Source organism: Muscardinus avellanarius (assembly GCF_963383645.1).
Source record: "Muscardinus avellanarius genome assembly, chromosome: 18".
In the NCBI taxonomy this organism is placed as follows: Eukaryota; Metazoa; Chordata; class Mammalia; order Rodentia; family Gliridae; genus Muscardinus; species Muscardinus avellanarius.
Window position 1 is genome coordinate 41941898 of NC_137804.1, and position 17717 is coordinate 41959614.

Genomic DNA, 17717 nt, shown 5'->3' on the forward strand with positions numbered 1-17717 from the left:
TGTGAGTCTGTCCTTATGCCACTACCACCCTGTTTGGATTACTGTAGCTTTGTAGTAAGCTTTGGAATAGGAAAGTGTGAGTCCTCCAACTTCTTTTTCCAAGATTGGCTTGATAGTCAAGCGGCTGGAATGCCAGTACTTGGGAGGCTGAGATAGGTGGATCGCAGGTTCGAGACCAGCCTCAGCAACTTAGCGAGGCCGTTTCCAAATAAAATAAAAAGGGCAGGGGATGTAGCTTAGAGGTCAGAGAGAACCCATTTGGGGTCAGAAAAAGGAAAGAAAGACCACCATCTTGGCTTTTTGAGGTCTCTTGAGATTCCATGTGATTTATTTATTTATTTATTTATTTGCTTTTTTTTTTTTTTTGCGGGTCTGGGGATGGAACCCAGGGACATTTGACCTCCGAACTACACCCCCTGCCCTATTTTTTATATTTTATTTGAAACCGGGTCTCACTGAGTTGCAGAGGGCCTCACTAAGTAGATGAGGCTGTCCGCGAACCGCGGTCTTCCAGGTCTCAGCCTCCCAAATGCTGGGATTACAAGCGTGCACCACCACGCCCGGCAATTAATTAATCAATTATTTATTTTGTGGTACTGGGTGTGGAACCCAGGCGCCTTCTACCTCCAGGCTATACCCCAGCCTTATTTTTTATTTGGAAACAAGGTCTCAGCTAAGTTGCTGATAGCCTCACTAAGTTGCCAAGGCTGACTTTGAACCTGCAATCCTCCTGTCTTAGCCTCCCAAGTCCTGACATTACACGTGTGCACCACCTCACCCAGCCTCTGTTTTATTTTTTATATTGAAACAGGGTCTTACTGAATTACTGAGGCTACTCTCCAACTTGTGATCCTCCTGTCTCAGCCTCCCAAGTACTGGGATTATAGGCATATGCCACCATACCTAGCTACCCTGGCCCTTTTAAAAAGATTTTTATTTTGAGACAGGGTCTCCCTTAGTTGCCCAGGCTAGCCTTAGACTTGACATCCCCGGCCGGGCGTGGAGGCGCACGCTTGTAATCCCCAGGCTTGGCAGGCTGAGACAGGAGGATCGCACAGGTTCGAAGCCAGGCTCAGCTACTTAGTGAGGCTCTCAGCAACTTAGTGAGACCCTGTTTCCAAAGAAAAATATAAAATAGGTCTGGGGTTTAGCCTGGAGGTAGAAAACCCCTGGGTTCCACCCCCAGTTCCACCAAAAAAAAAAAAAAAAAAAAACCCAAACCAAAAAACAAAAAATAACTTGGCATCCTCCAGCCTCAGCCTCCCAAGTTGATGGGATTACAGGTGTGTTCCATTGCACATGGGTCCGGACAATGTTAATTCCTCTGTTTTCTTCTGTTGTGTTACCCCAAGCAAGCACTTAACTGGCCCCTGCCTCGGTTTCCCCATCTGTAAGGTATGTCGTGGAGGGGCTCAACTTGGTCAGCGTGTGAGCAGCCCTTAGGACCATGGCTGCACAGTTGGTCCCCCGCGTGTGGAGCTGTGTTTGCAGGGTGAGCTACCTGAAGGCGGAAGGCTGGTCCTGGGGCAGGAGGGGCTGGGAGGGAAGGCTCTTGGGGTAGGAGGAATCGCCTGTACAGAGGCCAGGCGGGGAGGGAGGCGTGCAGCCTGCTCCAGAAGTGCCCCCGGAGCTGAGCTGGGAGCTTAGGTCCAGTCCTGAGCTGTGTGTGTTTGCGGGGTGGGAGGGGCACAGGAGATCTTTGAGCTAGAGGAAAAGCTGGAGGGAAGCCGAGGCCGGCCGGCCAGGTGAAGAGGCGCCGGCGTGGCGTGGTAGGAGGAGGCTGCTGCCAGGCCCAGGGAGCTGTGGGACTCAGCCCCTGGCATCTGGCTGTGGCTTCAGTATCAGAGGATCCTGGTGCCTCGCACCAGGCCTGAGGAGTGGGGGCCTGGCAAGAAGGGATGGGGCCCGCCAAGCTGACGAGGGGCTGGCTGCTGGGACTGAGGAGCGTCCTGTGACCATCTCAGGAACCTTCCCATCACCCTCTGGAAGCAGGGTGGTTCCGGTGGGTTGGCAGGCAGCAGCGGTGACCTGTGAGCAGCAGTCCCTGGAGAGCTGAGCTGGGGGCAGGGCAGGCTGGGGGGATGAGCGGGAGGCCAGCAGAGTGGAAGGGCCTGAGTAGACAGTGACCTTGGAGCAGGGCGGGGTCCGGGCTGCGTAGCCATGCAGAGGCTTGGCCTTGGGGTGCTTGCTGGGGTGCTTGAGATGGTCTGGAGGTTCCTGGGAAGGTTGGGCGTCATCCCAATGGTGGCGGAACAGACAGCCTCTTAAGCTGGGGACAGCCTTCCTGCAGCGGTGTGGACCAAGGAAGGCCCCAAGGCCTGGATGGGGCGGAGGGAGTCATGGGAGAAGGCAGTGTACCTGTGGGGGCTACAGAGACTGCGTGTGCAAGGGCCATGCACAGAGCGGGGGCAGCCAGCCTGGGCCTCTGGGAGGAGACATGCCTGGGGTGGTGGGGCTCCAGGGCCTGCATCCTGGCAGTCACCTTCATGCCTGGGACCCTCCTGTTGTCTAGATGTCACAGGTCCCGTCTTGGAAAGCAGCCAGGACCCAAGTCCATCCCTGCAGCCACTACTGACAGCTGAGGCCTAGATCAGCTGCCCACATGCCAGGGGCCCGCTCAGCCTGTAGCCCCAGGGCCTTTGTGCTCACTGGGCCTCCCTCCCCCTGTGGCCCTGAGACCATTTGCTCACCTGGCCTCGCTCCTCAGCCTGTAGCCCCAGGGTCTTTGCAGCTGCCAGGCCTCTTCCTCCGTAGCCTGTGGTCCCAGGACCTTGGCACTTGCTGGGCCTCTGCCTAGACGGTTCTTTCCCGATGTGGCGTCACTTTCTGGCCGTCTGCCCCGCCCCACTTCCTGCTTGTTTTCTTTGTGGCCCGCACACTTGGACGTCCGTGGCCCCCTTCCTGCTCCCTTTGCCTGCAGCTGCCCGGCGCAAGCCTCCTATGCTGGGGGAGGGTTGGCCCGAGAGTCAGTGTGGCTCTTCCTGGGCCATGAGGACCTGCGGCCTCCCCTGCTATGGCTCCCCGTGCTCTGGCCCCAACCCAGGCTCCCGCCCCGCTGCAGGGGCAGCGCCTGGCCTGGCTGTGTCGCGCCATGTCCTAACTTGGGGGTCTGGGTCGTGGGGAAGCGTGGGCCACATCCCCGGGATCCCCGACTTTCTGTAATATTTTGTGCAGTGCTGGGATGGAACCCAGGACCTTGTGCATGTGAGGCAAGCCCCCAGCCCCCATTCTGCTTCTTGAGGAAGCCCACGGTGGGATTGACTGCAGACCCTCTGCCTCCGCCCTGCCACACTCCCCCCAGAGGGCTTTGCAGGCCTGTGGGCTCCAGCCCTCCACCTGGTCCGGCTGTTCAGGTTGACCGTTAGGCTCTGACAGTGAAGTTCTTGGTGTTCTGGCCCAATCTGAGACCTGTCCGGGCTGGGTTGGGCCCACACCCTGCAGCCTGGCTCTGCATCTTCCTGTCCCAGATGGCGGGCCTCCTGGGGGGACTGGGGCTTCTCCTGGCCAGGCCACGCAGCTGCTGCGCGAGAGTGGGGGTGGGCTCGGTGGCCCTGGCTGCAGTGTGTACCCAGGGCCCTCATCCACTTGGCTCCACTCCCGCAGAGGCGGGCGGGGAAGCTGCCGACGAGTCCCAGGCCAGGAATCGAAGTCCCAGCCTGTCAGCATGTCCAGTCTTTCAGGAGAAACCAGCAATTCCAACGTTTAGGTTAATTTAAAAAAAAAAAGAAAGTTGAAAAATTGGCCACCAGCTTGCATTCCTTTGGATGCGCTCCCCAGACCTCAGGATGGCTGTGCCGCGCCGGCGTGCTGCTGCTGGCCACGCCGCGGGCTTTGATGTGGGCCAAGGCCAGGCCTCTGGGCTCTGGGCTCGGCACGGCGGCCGCCTCTCCTGGGGTGGGTGCCAGGCAGTTCCACCCGCCTGTGAGGGAGGGAACCAGGTGGCCCAGAGGCAAGGGGCCACCAGGCACACTCGTCTCCGTGTGCACAGCGGGGCCTTGGAGCGCCCCCATTGGACAGCCCTGGGTGGGTGATCCGGGCCCCTCTGGTCGCCCCTACACGGCTAGAACCTCGGGACACTTTTCATCTCTCTTCCATGTTTTTCCCCAAGGTAAAAGATGAATCACTAACTGTTTAAACTGTACAGTTCAGCCAGGTGTGATGATGCTCGCCTGTAAATCCAGTACTGGGGAGTCTGAGACACGAGGGTCACAGGTTCAAGGCCAGTCTAAGCAACTTAGCAAGACTCAGCAATTTAGTGAGACCCTGCTTCAAACTAAAAAATAAAGTAGGTCCGGGGTGTAACTCAGAACACTCCTGGGTTCAATCTCTGGTACCAACAAGAAAGGAAGGAAGGAAGGAAGGGAAGGGGGAGGGAGGGAAAACAGTTCAATAACGTCGTACATTCATAATGCTGTGCAGCCATCACCTGTGTCTAGTTCCAGAACATTCCTCCCCAAATGATCTCACCCCCTCAGCAGTCGCTCCCCCTCCCTCCCCCAGTGCTGGCTGCCCCTGGTCCGCAGCCCATCTCCGCGGACTGGACGTTCATGTCAGAGGACTCCCACGGCACGCGCCCTCCTGTGCCTGGCTTCTGCCACTCAGCATGTGTGTCCAGGGCTCGTCCACGCCGCGGCATGTGCCCTGCTTCCTTCTCTTCATGGCTGAAAAGCATTCCACCGTGCGGCTCATCTGAGTCACCTGCACGCACTGCGGACGCCGGGGCTCCCCGGGGCTCCTGAGTGCGCCGCTCTCAGCACACACGTGTCTACTTAGCTTTCATAGCTGTGTGTTTTCACGACTTGGGGCACATGCCCAGGGGCAGAGTTGCTGGGTCATGGGGTAACTTTGTATTTAAACTGAACTGCCTGCTGGGTATTTAAAAAAGGAGACTGGAGCCAGTGGTGGCGCACGCTTGTAATCCCCTGCGCTCGGGAGGCGGAGACAGGAGGGTCGCGCAGGTTCGAAGCCAGCCTCAGCTACTCAGTGAGGCTCTCAGCAACTTAGTGAGACCCTGTCTCCAAATAAAATATAAACTAGATCTGGGCGTGTAGCCCGGAGGTAGAAAGCCCCTGGGTTCCACCCTCAGTATCACAAAATAAATAAATAAATAAATAAAAATTAAAAAGGAGACGGACCATTTTAATGGAATTAATAAAGGACGAGGGGAAGAGGTGTATGGCGGCATGTGAGGGCCATCTGCCCCGGTGATCCTGGACAAGGCTCAAAGGACTGCCGGGTGTGGGTGGCACAGGCCGGCCACCTGGACCAGCTGGCCCAGCGCTGGGCGTGGTCATGGCGTGCTGGCAGAGAGTGGAGAGGCTCTGTCTAGCGGGTGCTCCAGCCTCCCGAGGCCCTGCCCTGGCCTGACTTGTCACTGGCTCAACAGATCCCGGCCGTGGTGCCACCGTGGCCTGGGTGGGGGCCTCGGCAGGAGCAGGGCTCTGGGAGGGGGAAGGTGCCCGTGGGGACCAGGGTCCTGCCTCAGATCATGAAGCGACTCTGTGTTCTTATGTAACCTTGTCGTTGAGCTGTGTTTGAAAAATGGAGCATTAAAGCTATTTTGGGCCTGTGGTAATGAGCGCGTCTCACATTGTCTGATCTCCTCATGGTCTCTGCCACCATCTGGGAGGTGCATGGCCAAGAGAGAGGAAAGAAGGGAGGGAGGGGGCAGCGCCGTGGACCATAGTGGCGTGAGGGTCCTAGTGGCTGCAAGGCCACTTTAAAAAACCCCATCTGGCTGGGCGAGGTGGCACACGCTTGTAATCCCAGTACTTGGGAGGCTGAGATAAGAGGATCACAGGATCAAGACCAGCCTCAGCAACTTAGGGAGACCTTGTATCAAAAAATAAAAACAAATAAAAAACGGTCTGGAGGTTTAGCTCAGAAGTAGAATGCCTGAATTCCATCCCCAGCTAAAAAAAAAAAAAAAATCCCTCCCCCATCTGCTCAGCCCCCGGGCAGATCACCCTGCCGTGGTGCTCCAAAGGGGACCTGGCCTCCCCCACGGGCCTGCACTGCATCTGGGGCTGGGCACCTGTCAGAAACCAGGCCTGACAGATTCAAGATGGGCACCGGGCGGCCCGGGAGGCAGCGTGGGCGGCGTCGGCCAGGCTCTCCGCCGGGATGGGGCCCGCGGGCGGGAGGCAGCCTTCGTTTCAAGTGGCCGGCCTCCCCGGCTGGTGGTTTGTGTTATTCAATTGGTGATGAGATTTAAAATTAAACCGTAGAGGATCTGTTCCCCCGGCTACAAATAGAGACGGGCACTCACACGTTCCAGGAGCTGCGTGCCCGCCGAGGCTGTGTTTGGAGTCATGGCAGAGAGGCAGCGAGGTTTGGAGTTCTTTTTTTTTTCTCCCAGTGTTAACACATGCGTGTGTGTGTGTGTTGTGCACAGGGCCCAAATTTTTCCTTTCCTGTGACTGTCATGACAAGTTACTGCAAACGGTGACTAAAACAGCAGAAACTCACCCCCCACACACTTTTTGGAGGCCAGAAGTGACACCAAGGTGTCCACAGGACCAGACTCCACCCCCAGGCCCCTCCTTGGCCTCCTTGGCCTCAGGGCTCCGTGGTCCTTGAATTCTGGCTGCACACCGATGCTTCCTGCAGGGCACAGGCTCCGGGGTCGAGGCTGCCAGTCGCGTAAGTTCGTGTTAGCCTGTGACGCTTGTGGAGATCGCTGTCCACACGCGGCAGGCAGCTCCGGGTCAGGACCCGGCACCTACTCTCAGTATACAGCAGGTGCTCTGCCATGCACGTCCTTGCTGGCCCAAGTCTCCCCGGCCTCCCCTTAAGTGGCGTGACCTTCCTGCTCCATTTTTTTTTTTTTTTTCAGGTCTGGGGATGGAACCCAGGGACATTCGACTCCAAGCTGCACCCCCTGCTCTACTTTTTATTCTTTACTTTGAAACAGGGTCTCACTGAGTTGCAGAGGGCCTCACTAAGTAGCTGAGGCTGTCCGTGAACCGCAGTCCTCTGGTCTCAGCCTCCCGAATGCTGGAATTACCAGTGTGCGCCACCACGCCAGCTCCTTCTCCATTCTTTTTTTTTTTTTTTTTTGGTGGTACTGGGGGTGGAACACAGAGGCTTTCTACCTCTGGGATATACTCCCAGACCTATTTTATATTTTATTTGGAAACAGGGTCTCACTAAGTTGCTGAGAGTTTCGCTAAGTAGCTGAGGCTGGCTTTGAATCCGTGCGATCCTCCTGTCTCAGCCTCCCAAGCACGGGGATTACAAGCGTGCGCCACCGCGCCAGCTCCTGCTCCATTCTTAAGCATGGGAAGCACCAGGGTCATGCGGCCGCCTCTCGCCGCCCTCAGCGGATGTGTGCCGTGTGGCCCCAGCTGCAGGTTTGTGCCCCTTGCACCCCAATCTGCTCAGTGAGCCCCAGATGCTGCCGCCATCCCTCAGTGGGACAGTTGTCTGGATCCCTGCTGTCCTGCTGCTGGGGACCCCAGCCTGTTGGGATGAAGAGTCTGGGCATCAGCCAAGAGTCAGGCTGGGGCGCAGTGCAGGCAGCCCCCATGTATTTTATCCAGGTCCCAAGGCCCCAAGTCTGGCCACCCTCCCAGCTGGACACGCTGGACGTCCCCCGATGGCCTCTAGGAAGCCCGTCATCTGTGCCCAGCATTTACCATTGGCTCTCTCTGGTGTGTTTGGAGGTCAAGTCACCTCTGTCCTACTAGAGGAGCCTGGTCCCTTGGTCCTCTGGAGGCCAGCCGCCCTGAGCCCAGCCCATCCACACAAAGTAGGGCTCACATGCTGGCCTGGAGGCCCAGGCTCTGGGGCGTTGGGCTGTTGGTGGGTGTAGCCTGGTCCCGTGGGCCCCGTGGCCCTTCTGGGACTCTGCCTGCTCGCTCCTGGAGCCTCAGCTGCCCAGCCTGTCAGACGCATCCCCATCCCTCTGGATCAGGCTCCCCTCTCCCTAAGCTCCCTTCCAGTGTCCATCCCTGCTTCCAGCCTCTGCCCTCTGCTGTTCATGCCATCACTTTGCTTCACCTTCCTTCTGGAAGATGCCCCTCTGTGGTGAGCAGCCTGTTCCCATCTTCTCACTGCCACCCTGGCCCTTGCGCCTTCCCACCCTGCTCCTCTCTGGGGGTCGCCCTGAGTCGGGGGCCACTGGCCTCACCCTGGCCTTCCGAGCCCACGTGGAGGTGTCCTGGACTGTGCCAGCCGCCAGCGTGCAGACAGGCCCCTCTCGACACTCGTCCCCATGTCCCGTCTGGTCCAGAGTTGAGGCCATGCCTTGGAACAGTTCGGGAGCTCTGCTTTCCCCACGCAGGAACATCTTCTTTATGCATAAATCTTCATGCTGGAGGATTTCCCTCCGGATGGCTTCCCAGAAGTGGGATTACTGGGTTGGAGGTCAGGAACGCTGCTCCGGTTCTCGCAGATGCTGCCAGATGGCGCTGCCTATACCGCAGGTGTCCCGGCCACTCCCGCCCTGGTGACGTGTGCTGGCCTCACTTCATCCCTCGCCTTCCCGGATGATGGTGGGGGAAACTGAGGCTTGGGGAGAAGGGGATTTTATCTTGGAACGGTGGGCTGCCTGAAACGGCTTTGAGGGTACACTGCAGGTGACCCCTGGAAGTTCATGTCCAGCCAGAACCTGCGAATGTGATCTCACTTGGAAGCAGGCGCTTTGCAGATTGAGTGAGGGCAGTCACAGGCGGGCTCTAAACCCAGAGGCTGTGCCCTCAGAGAAGACAGAGCAGGGCCGTGATAGCCCAGCAGAGATATAAAGGAGCAGAGCCCCCGCGGGTCCGGCGCCCTGAGCTCAGGCCAGGAAAAGGACCTGCAGGGGGACTCAGTGCAGGGGGCTCCCCCTCGAGCTCTGGCCTCCAGCCTGTGAAAAATCCACTCTGCTCTTGAAGCCACTTGGTGAGCAGCTGCAGAAGCCTTGTATGTCTGGGGAAGCTCTTCTGCCCATCTCCTTTGGAATTTGGGTCTTGCTGATTGCCTGGTTCCTGGAAGACCCTCTGGCCCCACAGCCTCCTCTCACTGGAGGAGGAGGAAGGCCGCCACCTGCAGGGCACAGAATGACCAGCACGGCGGCCCCATCTGCCTCTGCCACAGTCTGGGCATGCTTGCTGCTGGGCACCCTTTGGCGGGTGACAGAGGTGGCCCTGTGGAACCACTGAGGCCAGGCTGGAGCCATGCACCTGCTCTCATCTGGCCTCTGGAAGCTGCCCGGGCTCTGGGCTGCCAGGATGTGCTGTGCCCCTCTGGGCCCAAAGTGGCAGGGCCGGCAGCCATGGACCGAGCCTCCGAAGCTCCGAGCCAGAGCCAGAGCTCCTGTGTTAGCATTCGTTTCCGTATTTGTCAGCTTCTCCTGTGCTGGGTGGATTTTTGGAGGCATTTTATCACCATGATGGAGAGTCGGCTGGCAGGGACAGGAAAGCCACTGACCTACCTCGTACCTCCACTAGGCACAGGTGGAGGGCCATGTGGCCAGGCGACCATCTGTTCCTCCCTGGCCTGTCCCGCCCCTCTTCTGCTCACAGGCCCCCTGGCCATGGGGTCCTCAGTGGCGAGGTTCCTGAGGATCCTGGGGTAGGGATTTGGGATCGCTCCTGAGGACTGCATTTGGCCTGAAACCAGATGCCCACGGGCCACCGTGAGAGGGTCCAGACAAAGGAGCAGTGGGTGCAGGGACCCTGGGGGCTGCCGAGGGAAGCCGGATGCCAGGAGGGGCTTTAAAACCAGGGAGAGCGGCTGGGGCACGAGGAGGTGCCACAAGTGGGCCACCCAGCGCCCCTCCTGACGCCCGGTGGCCTCTGGTAGTCCCCACCCCGTGCCTTAGTTTCCCTATTTGCAAAGGGGGTGCATCTGTGTCTGCTCTCCCTTACGGCTGCCACAAGACCCCTTTCGAGTGGGCGCTCAGCCAGTCGGCGGGCCTGGCTCTCTGAGGGGGAGAGCGGCCCCCGGAGCCACCGGGGGACCCTTCACCCGTCCCAGCCGCACATCCATGTTCAACAGCCGCCACCAGCAAGAGAAGCAGAGAACTGAGACTTGCTGGCGGGGCCCCAGCTCACCGGGGTTGGAAATTTGGCAGCGGCAGCTGAGCCTGATTAAAGGCATTCCGAGGCGCACTGGGTGTTTGTGTGTTTGGTTCTGTATTTACGCTGTGGGAACCAGAAAGGAGGCAGTGGGGGCGTCTTGGGGGCCGGGCGAGGGACACAGCCTGGAATCCATGTGCCTCCGCCGCCGCTTCTGTGCCTTCCCTAACTCCTTCGCCCTTCCCTCCCACACCAGGCGGCGTCTGGAGAGGGACTGCACTGGACCAGGGTGACCGGCCGTCCTCACAAGCCTTGCTCGGCCCGGACACTCGCCACAGTGACAGCAAAGTTAGCCACGAAATTTCACTCAAAACGGGCAAAAGACCCAAATGTAGGATTTATAAAACTCTAAACCTAGCTGGGCATGCTTGAAATCCTAGGACTTGGGAGGCTGAGACAGGGGATCGCAGATCCACGGCCAGCTTCAGCTACTTAGCGAGGCCCTCTGCAACTTAGACCCTGTTTCGAAGTAAAGAGTTAAAGCCAGGCGTGGCAGCACACTCTTGTCATCCCCGGGCTTGGGAGGTGGGAGGCGGAGACAGGAGGATCGCGCAGGTTCGAAGCCAGCCTCAGCTGGTTTAAAAGACCCTGTTTCCAAATAAAAATATAAAATAGGTTTGGGAGTGTAGCCCGGAGGTAGAAGGCCCCTGGGTTCCATCCCCAGTACCACCAAATATAAATAAATAAAGAGTTAAAAATAGGGCTGGGGGTGTATCTTGGAGGTAGAATGCCCTTGGGTTCCATCCCCGGTACCACAAAAACCAAAATAAACAAACCAAAAAAAAGCCTGTAAATATTGAAGGAAATAGGGATGAATCTTCCTGGCCTCACGTCAGCACTGATTCCCTTTTTTTCCCCTTGGTACTGGGGATTGGACCCAGTGGCACTCGACATCTGAACTATCCCAGTACTTGGGAGGCCTCAGCAGTTTAGTGAGGGTCTCAGCAGCCTAGTGAGACCCTGTGTCCAAATAAATAGGTCTGGGAATGTAGCTCAGAGGTAGAATGTCTCTGGGTTCAACTCCCAGTACCACAAGAAAAATAAAACAGGGCTGGGGGTGTAGCTCATAGACAAAATGCCCCTGGATGCAATCCCCAGCACCACAAAAAATAAAAATGCTGGGGGTACAGTTCTGGGGAACGCACAAGGCCTGGGCTCAATCCCCAACCCCACAGAATCAAAAGAACACAGAGGAGCGTGTGTTGGGGGAAAAGTGGAGAAACCAGAGCCTCAAACATGGCTGGGGGACAGACCACGGCACAGCTGCCACAGAAGAGCCTGGTGTCTCCTCACCAGTGCAAGACAATGACCGTTTGACTGTCGTCCTCCTGGACGTGGGGCTGAGATTCAGATAGCTGTCTGCTCTTGTACACGGCAGATATTCCCAATCGCCAAAAGGTGGGAAAATAACCAAGTGTCCATCATTGCTGAATAAACAAACAGTGTGGCATTCGAGCTCGCCACGGAGCCCCTCGGGCCGCAGAGAGGCAGAGCCGCGCCGCAGCTCCAGCGCCGAGGAGCGTCGGGAACATGTTGAGTGAGAGGAGCCAGACCCAGAAGGCCACACCGTGTGATTGCGTTTGTGTGAAATGTCCAGAACAGGAGAAGCCACAGAGAGAAAAAGCAGATGAGGGGCTGGGCTGGGGCTGCTGTGGGAGGGTGCTGCTTCTTGGGGGATGGAGTGCTCTGGAGCTAGCCGGAGGTGGTGGCCGCACATTCTACGGAGTACCACTGAGCGATCCCTTTAACCATGCTCACGGTGGACTGTATGTTATGTACACACGCTTCATGTAGAAGAACAGAAAGGAAGCTAGCCCTTGGGGCGTCCGTGACGCTGAGTGGTGGTGGTCCCGTGTGTGAGTGAGGGGCAGCGCTGAGCGGCAGTCCCACGCGTGCAGCAGTACCTGTGCAGGGGGCACATGCGGCTCCTCAGGCCTTGTTTTGAATGGGGGGGAGGCCTCCATGCAGGCACAGATGGTGCCGCCCCCAGGCCTGCGGGGGCGAGGCGGTGATGGTGGTTCTCTTGCAGGCAGGGCACACGGAGCATGGAACCGTGGGGCCAGAGCCCAGGCCCGACTGCTGCTGCCACGTGGTCTGGAGGCTTCTGGCTCCTCAGCTGTCCGTGTGGCCCCCGGACCTCTGTGCAGCCAGCCCAGGGACGTTGTACCTGCCACTCTCCTCCCTGTCCTTCCCAGCTCTTGCCCTCAGCCCCATCTAAACCTCTCCTACCCTTTTCTGCCTCCTCCTGCCCCCCAGCCGTGGCTGGAGCAGGGCCAGTGTAGCCAGGCCCCACCCTTGGGGACGCTGGCACACTGACTTGCAGACCCCGAGCCCTGGCCCAGCCCTGGGTCAGCAGCGGAGGCCCAGGCAGTATGCTTGAGAGGACCAAGGTGCTGCCCTGGCGTGAGGGAGGGGTGCCTGCTGAAGCCCCACCCTGCCTCTTGGGAGCATTCCGTTCACAGTGCGCTGCCCTGGGCCATCCTCTAGGGTTCTTACCTTGGGAAGCCCCAGGATACGCGCCACAAGGCCAGGGTGGGTGAACCCCCAGGATCTCGAGTGTCATGTGTTTGAGTCGAGTGTGGGTGGTGCATGCACACTTCGGCTCCCACAGGCTGGTGCAAGACACGTGCTGCCTCTTCGCCCGGACAGCAGTCTACCTGTCCTCCAGCCTCAGCTTCCCCATGTTGGCAAAGGGGGAGGGGCAGCACTGTATAGAGGTAGAGGAAGCCCAGCACACCTGCTGTCCCTGTGCAGAGCTGAGCTGTACCCCAGCACACATGCGGACTTCTGTTGGGGTTTCAGGCCCTTCCGGGATGAGGTGTGCCGTGCTGGGTGAAAGCCGGTCCCGAGGGAGATGCTTCTGGGTGGAGGCTGCCATGCAGAGGCCCTAAAGAGTGCCACGCGGAGGCTGTGTGCTGGAATGCTGTGGCCTCCCCGTGACGGGGAGACGGGCCTGTTTGAGGCTCTTGACTGCTCCAAGCCGTGCTCTCCGGTGCGGCGTGGCCCAAGCTTGTAGGCTGGGGCCCAGCTGGCAGCCTGTCCTCCTAATCTCCTTAGAAGGCCAGCCCGTTGTCATGGTGACTGCTGACAGGCTGGCCTGACCAAGGCCAGGCCATCTGTGTAGTAAAGGAGTGCAGGTGGGGGTGTCTCCTCCATCTCTGTGGGTTCTCATGTCAAGCCTTCCCAGGGCTGCCTTGGGGTCCCTGCCCCTTCCAGGCCCACGGATACTGCCAGGGAGGGAGATGGCCTGCAGGGGCGTGGGGCAGTAGCCAGGGCGCGCGCTGTGTGAGGCCTGAGCTAGAGGAGCGGTGGGGGCAGGAAAACCACCTTTACTTAGGGCCTCGTGGGGGCTGGGAAGCCTTAACACAGGCTCTAGTAGAGGTGGGGACCCCCTCTTGGACATGAGGCTCTCCGGGCTGGGGGGCTGGCAGCGGTGGCTGCGTGGACCCCATGTCCTGGTGGCCTGCTGAAGACCTCCATCTTCGGCTTCAGTCGGCCTCCGGTCTCACCACCCAGGTCCCCGAGGGGTCCGTGCCCCAGTGTCACAGTCCCGTACGTGGCTCAAACCAAGAGGTTCGTCCACTTCTTCACACCTACAACCTGGAAACATGACTAGGTCCCTGCAGATGTAACGACGGTCTGCAGAGCTCATCCTGGGTTGGGGTAAACCTGAATTCAGTGATGGGGATCATCTCTGTGTCCAAGGAGGACGGGCTTGAGGATCCCTGGGAACCAGAACATGACGGCGCTCAGGTCCCTCGTATACACTGTAGCATTGTGTAGAACCCAGTTACATCCTCCATTTTAATCATCTCTAGGAGACTTATAATACCTGATACAACACAAAGGCTGTGTCCGAGTTGTGCCGCTGTATTGTTTATGGGATCAAGACGCAATATAAAGCTGGGCGTGGTGGCGCTCACTGGGAGGCTGACACTGGAGGATTAGGGTTTGTAGACAGCCTCAGCTACTTAGTGAAGCCATTGCAACTTAGTGAGACCCTGTTTCAAAATAAAGAATAAAGCCGGGCCTGGTGGCGCATGCTTGTAATCCCCGTGGAGACAGGAGGATCGTGCAGGTTCCAAACCAGCCTCACTGGCTTAAGAGACCCTGTTTCCAAATAAAAATATAAAATAGGTCTGGGAGTGTAGCCTGGAGGTAGAAGGGTTTCCAGGAACCCCAGTACCACCACCAAAAAAAAAAAAAAAAGCCGGGTGTGGTGGTGTACGCTTGTAATCCCAGCATTCGGGAGGCTGCAGAGGAACGCAGTTCACAGACAGCCTCAGCTCCTTAGTGAGGCCCTCTGCAACTCAGTGAGACCCTGTTTCAAAATGAAGAATAAAAATAGGGCAGGAGGTGTAGCTCGGAGGTCAAATACCCCTGGGTTCCATCCCCAAACCCGCAAAAAAAAAAAAAAAAAAAAGAATAAAAAATAGAGCAAGGGGTATAGCTCGGTATTCGAATGCCCCTGGGTTCCATCCCCAGACCCGCAAAAAAAAAAAAAAAAAAAAAAAAGACTCAATATAAGCCCCTCATGGTGGCACCTGCCTGTAATCCCAGTATTTGGGAGGATTGCAGGTTTGAGGACAGCCTCAGCAAGTAGTGAGACTCTCATCGACCTAGTGAGACCCTGTTTCAAAATAAAAATAAAGCTGGGCGTGGTGGCGCACGCTTGTAATCCCCGCGCTTGGGAGGCGGAGATAGGAGGATCGCTCTGGTTCGAAGCCAGCCTTGCTGGCTTAAGAGACTGTTTCCACATTTAAAAAAAAATGTTAAAAAATAGGTCTGGGAGTGTAGCCCATGGGAGTGTATCCTGGAGGTAGAAGGGCTTCCAGGAACCCCAGTACCACCAATAAATAAATAAATAAATAAATAAAAATAAAGCTGGGCGTGGTGGCTCATGCCTGTCATCCCAGTACTTGGGAGGCTAAGACAGGAGGATTGCAGGTTCAAGGACAGCCTCAGCAAATAGTGAGACTATCATCAAATTAAAAATAAAATAGGACTTGGGGTGTAGCTCAGAGGTAGACTACCAGTGAGTTCAAACCCCAGTAACCCCCCCCCAGACACACAAAATAAATGTAATGAAATAAATTAAAAAATAGGACTGGGGGTATAGTTTGGAGGTAGAATGCTCCTGGGTTAATTCCCACTAGCACACACACTCACCCACCAATGTAATGTTTGTACTCTGTTCAAAGTAGTTACACTGTATTGTAGGGAGTCCAGACCTGCTGTAAGGAAAAGACCATGTACATGATTGTTATACTGTTTTGTTGTTGTTTTGTTTTGTTTGGTGGTACTGGGGATAGAACCCAGGGGCATTCTACCTCCAAGCTACACCCCCATCCCTATTTCTTATTCTTTTTTTTGAAACAGGGTTTCAGTTAGTTGCAAAAGGCCTCACTAAGTAGCTGAGGCTGTCCATGAACCACGATCCTCCTGTCTCAGCCTCCCAAATGTGGGGAATACAAGCGTGCGCCACCACCACACCCGGCTTATTTAATTTTTTTTGGTAATAGGGATTGAATTGCAGGGGGAATTTAACTCCTATATACCTTCAGCCTATTTTGTTTCTTGTTTTGAAACAGGGTCTAAGTGGCTGAGGTCCTCACTAAGTTGCCAGGCTGGACGGAACCTCTGAGTATCCCGTCTCAGTCTCCCAAGCGCTGTGCTTCCTGGCATTCGCCACTCACACTTATGTAGGAAGTCGTCATTTGGCATAACGGTCATGTTGTGTGCCTACGTGTGACACTATTTTGTAGGGAATTGTGACATACAGTTTTCATGGTGTAGCAAGGAAAACAAGGCCATACATGTTCAGTACAGATGCAGTTGTTTTTCTGAGTAACTCTGATCTGCAGTTGGTTGGATCCAGGGACGTGGGACCCGTGAGTATGGAGGGCTGCCTGTATTATAAGAGACAGAGGCAGTGTCACAGTGGGGACAGAGATGGATGCTGTGGCCACAAGCCAAGGAGTGCTGGGTGCCTCCCCAGCACCTCCAGGAGGAGACACTCTGCCAGGGCCTTGAGCTGAGACTTCCACCTCCTGAACTGTGTCAGATCAGTGCAGTAGCTTCAAGCCACGCGGCCACTGTGACACTTCAGGGCACTGACTTGGCAAGGGCCCTGCACCCTGCAGGGCTTTTATTTTTTTATTATTGTTATTATTTATTTTATTTATTTGTTTATTTATTTATTTATTTATTTGCGGTACTGGGGATGGAACCCAGGGACATTCTACCTCTGAGCTATACCTCCAGCCCTATTTTTTATTCTTTTTTTTTTTTTTTTTTTTTTGGTGGTACTGGGGCTCCTGGAAACCCTGAAACCCTTCTACCTCCGGGCTACACTCCCAGACCTTTTTTTTTTTTTTTTTTTTTTTTTTTGGAAACAGGGTGTCTTAAACCAGCGCGGCTGGCTTCGAATCTGCGCGATCCTCCTATCTCTGCCTCCCAAGTGCGGGGATTACAAGCGTGCACGTGCGCCACCACACCTGGCTTATTCTTTATTTTGAAACAGGGTCTCACTGGGTTCAAAGGGCCTCACTAAGTAGCTGAGGCTGTCTGTGAACCCGGATCCTCCTGCCTCAGTCTCCCGAATGCTGGGATTTCAAGCGAATGCTGGGATTTCAAGCGTGTGCCACCACGCCCAGCTCCCTGCCGGGCTTTTGAGGAGGCCCAGGCACACCCAGGTTGTATCCACCATGGCCCCATAGGTCCCTTGTGAGGCCAGCCTGCGGCAGTGGCGCTGTGCTCAGCCTTTGTCCCCTTCGGTCTCAGAGGCCGGCACTACTCAGATGCCTGGTCACAGTCTGGAGATTTGGATCCACAGTCTGGGACTGGTGTTCTGGAAAGATCCAGGGAGGGCTGCATCTAACCGCAGAAAGCAAGGCCGCATGGGGTGGTGGGGCTCGGGACCCTCCAGGCAGACAGTCCCGTGTGATGAGACAGGCGGAGGCTGAGCGGCTGTGGCTGTAGAGGGCAGCTGGGGGCCGTGTCTGTGGAGCACACCCCAGGGACGCAAGGGCTCCTCGACCTGGCCATCTGCCTGTGCAGGGAGTGTATACAAAACCCCATTTCCTTGTTCCCGTGCCGGGCCTCTGCACACAGCTCCCCTTAGGATCGCTCTAGGGAGGGGGATACTGAGGCCCATGAGAAGTGCAGGGGCATGGCCTCCCGCCTCGCAGCTTAGACCCCAGGAGGGCCTGGACAAGGTTGTGGAGGTCGGGGACGGCCCCACCCTGCACAGCCTCCCCTCACCTGCCCAGACTTCTGTCCCATGGCTGCCAGGAGGGACCCATGGGGCGTTCTCATGGGGTGTCCAGCTGGCGCTGGCCCTGGGCAGGGCTGCAGGTGCTGAGAGCCCCCAGGGCCCACAGGCTAAGCTCATCAGCCTCCACAGCCCACAGGAAACAGCTGTTTACCTAGGCGAGGTGCTCCCCGGCGGGCGCTCCGCCAGGCTCTCTCAGCTCACTTCCCCTCCGTCCCAGGCCCCCCAGGAAGCTGGGGCTGGCGTGGGAACCACAGAGCGCTGCCAGGAGCTGTTTGTGAGGGAACAGCAGCCGTGTTATGTACACAGAGTGGACCCTAGCAACCGCCATGGCCACCACCCCTCCCAGCTCTCAGGACAGGGCCATGAGCTTACCTCTGGGT

The 17717-nt window shown here is 57.0% G+C and overlaps 1 protein-coding gene across 10 annotated transcripts in view; it reads left to right on the forward strand.

The window, feature by feature from the left end:
- CRTC1 (CREB regulated transcription coactivator 1) overlaps positions 1 to 17717 on the forward strand; it is a gene marked incomplete at both ends in the record, with an annotated part of 56672 nt that overhangs the window by 13848 nt on the left and 25107 nt on the right. The window lies entirely within an intron of this gene.